This window comes from Rhinolophus sinicus, chromosome 3, assembly GCF_057876585.1.
Source record: "Rhinolophus sinicus isolate RSI-liver-muscle chromosome 3, RSI-T2T, whole genome shotgun sequence".
NCBI classification, from domain to species: Eukaryota; Metazoa; Chordata; class Mammalia; order Chiroptera; family Rhinolophidae; genus Rhinolophus; species Rhinolophus sinicus.
Genome location: NC_142503.1, coordinates 43398375 through 43401802, shown reverse-complemented (window position 1 = coordinate 43401802; position 3428 = coordinate 43398375).

Below are 3428 nucleotides of genomic sequence, written 5' to 3'. Positions count from 1 at the left end.
AATTGGAAGGGGGAGGGAGGGGGGGAAAGAGGGTGGGTGGGGGGAGATCTTCTGTAGACAAATTTTGAAATAAATGCTCTGAGTGTTTGCTTGGCCCTCCTCCTTTCCTCCCCTCATCCAAACTTTCCTATCTTAGAAATCATCCCTGCAGGTTTATAACCACTTCAATTGCAATTAACAAAAATTCCAGCTCAAAATGGCTTGGACAATAGAGGAAAGTTTTCAGATCAATTACTAGAAAATCCAGAAACAGAGCAGGTTTCAAACTTGTTTCTATCCCAGGCTCAAACAGTGGGGCCGGGGCCTGTTTGGTCTCTCATTCCTTTCATCCACCTTCTCAGTGTCGTCTCCATTCTTAGAGTGTCCTTTCCCAATGAAGATCTCGGGATAAATGCTTCCCAATTTACATCCAAAGAGAAGCATGTTAGAAATTGAGGTAAGGTAGCGAGATGACATAGTGGCCAAAATGATATCGAAAGGTCCAAATTCTGCCTTGACCTAGTAAGCCTTGCCCTTCATTTTCATCACCACCACCCCCATCCCTCACCTCCAGCTTTGCGGTTTTCTTTGGGACATCTGTATACAGGACAATGGGAACCAGAAAATAAAACTGCACTTTACCACTTGCCAGGTACACATCGCCAACAAAACAGAGTTCCCTGGTGAATGCAACAAGAGTCCTTGATGTAGGCTTAAGGCTTCAGGATGGTCTTTCCCTTCCAGCCACCAAGTGAAATGTCACAAGAACTCCCAAATACTTAAATGTTTCTGTGAGAAGAGGATAAATATCTTACCTTGCTGGCAACCCCTAGCTGACTTCTCCCATTAGAAAATGTGGCTCCTTCAGTGTTCTGAAATCTGACCAAGTCATTTCAGTGTTACTTCCTTTTAGGGAAGCACATTATTATTGGGCAGTGCCTCCGAGGCTCAGAAGCTATTTCTTCCTAGAAGGAGCTTTCTAGCTTTGTAGGTGGAATGGATGATGTTTCTTATGCTACAACTAGGACAGGAATCGTAACCCAAAGACTATCTTTACATCACCATTCTGGGGAAACATGATGTTAAACAGGTCAACTCTACTTGATTTTTCCAGAGCGAAGTAACTGACAAACTCCATATGGATTTGTAGTACAGAAATTGGTTGAAAAAAATCTCTGCAAGATGATTCTGATCTTCACACCGAAGTTATTCAGACCTTAGAGGCTATTACCTATTGGGTAACTCTAAGAAAATCACTTCTCTGCCTTGGCTTTTGTTTTCTGATTTACACTTTGGGTGAAGGTGGGGTTGGCTGAACCCTAAAGCTTTTTTCAGAGGTCTCAAATATTGAAAAGGAAGGGTATTTATATATAAATGTGGATTTGAGTATTGTCTGTTAAGAAGTAACGCTTGTTTGTGCACTACCTTGTTTTACAATAGAGGTAAGGCTACTATTACTTTTTAAGCTCAACAGAGAAGACACTAAATCATATATAGCACCTTATGTTAAGAAGATCTTGGGTAAATATTTAGTAACAGTACTAATGGGGATGAAGTCACTCTCACTCAATGGTCCAGTAAAGAAATAAGATCTTGGTCACCAACTCAGGTATGTAAACTATTTTTATGCTATGTCTGAATTAATAACCCAAGTAATAAAAACAGGTTACAAAAGTAAATGTATTTGAATCTACAGAAATATTCTAATAATATTCTATATCCAACTTAGCTTTCGGCTTACCACGTACAAGGTGAAAATGTTCCATCGCGCTCATTTTTTCTTTCCTCAAAGAGTATATTACTCTTTCACCTCTCAGCATAAGCTGTCATCAATATGTCCTGCGTCTAGGGCTTTTTTCTCCATTATTAGTTTTTTGGGTTTTTTTGTTTGTTTGTTTTTTAATAAGCCATGGGTACAGTGAAATAAGCATGAGATCAAAGAATTAAATTCAGGCACCAATTCTCCTACTTTAATAGGTGTGTGACCTAGGCAAGTGACTTCTCTAATATAAAATAAAGAGAATGATTACATTTACCTTACAAGGTTGTTGTGAAATTATTTTTATTTAGTCACACTTTATGCTCTTTCACAAAGGAGTTAAGAGAGCTGCCATAAATAATATAAGAATATAAGATGGCATAAGAAATGGGACTAAGAAAAGACGGGGGAAAAAAGACCTGGGATATAAAATGGAACTGGGAATTAAGTTAAAATAGTTCATCACATAAAGACCTAAATGTTTGCTAAAGATAAGCCACAAACTGGACAGCTATGGATAGTAAATGACATAATGACCAGAAGAATGCCTAGAAAGGTATCAAGCACTACATAGTTGTTACTTGTTTTTGTGAAAAGAGCCCAGGCTTTGAAATCATGCCAATCTCAGTGTGACCACTGGTTCTGTGTTTTACAACTTCTCAGAACCTTGGATATTCTCATCTATACAAGGAGAATGAATCCTACTTTTCAGGGTTGTGGAGCTGTGAAGTGCCTTGTGTATAGTGGGCAACCTGCCCCTTCTTTTTCCCTCCCTCTCTCCTCCTGTGAGAATTTTTTTGTAGTTCACTAAATTACACTCTGTTCATCCTCATTTTATTATAATAGGTACTAATAGCATAACAATACCCATATCAACCTCAGAGAATTGCATACATCTGTATTTGCTAGAAAACTGTTTCCTCTCAAGGTGTCAAGAATATTAACAAAACAGGAAAGCACCTTTAAAAACTTGCCCTGAAACACACACACAGAGTCATTAATGTCACATGCAATATAGCAGAGCTGATTTCTTGACAGAAGGTTAATTAGTGCTCTCCCATAGGATGGCATTGCTATAACTAAACCAATAACAAAGAGGAAAAAATACACCCCTGGGCAATTGAAGACATTCTGACAATAATGAGAAATGGCAATGGGCACTGGGTACCAAAGCTATTTTCCAGTTGCTGTTATTTAATCATCATTGGCACCAGAAATCAAGTCCTCCCCTGCCAGATAACATCTGCTCCTGAGAGAGCCCTGTTTTGGACAGACAGCAGGTATTACAGCTTTATGCTAGGTCTTCCTTTACCTTCTCTTAGTAAAGGAAAGCAAGAAGCTCCAAATGGGAATGAAATCTTGTACCTGTGGTTATGCGGTACCATATATGACCTCCCCCAGTAAGGATATGATTAATAGCATCTGTTCTGCGACCTAATTATACCCAAATTCATGCATATTCATGACAGGGAGGGGAGGAGGGAAACTGCACACATTAGGAACCTACCTGCATGGGCAATTTCTCCTAAAGAAGAGTGCTAAATAAGACCCCTGCAAAGGCTTCTGTTCTGAGGGCTTGCGGACACCCGCTGACATGGCTAGAGGGCACATTTTTCTCTCCTCAGGTCAGGCCTGGTGGAAGTGCACAGTTTCTCCAGGCACAGATTCCTCAAACCCCTGGAGAGGGTCC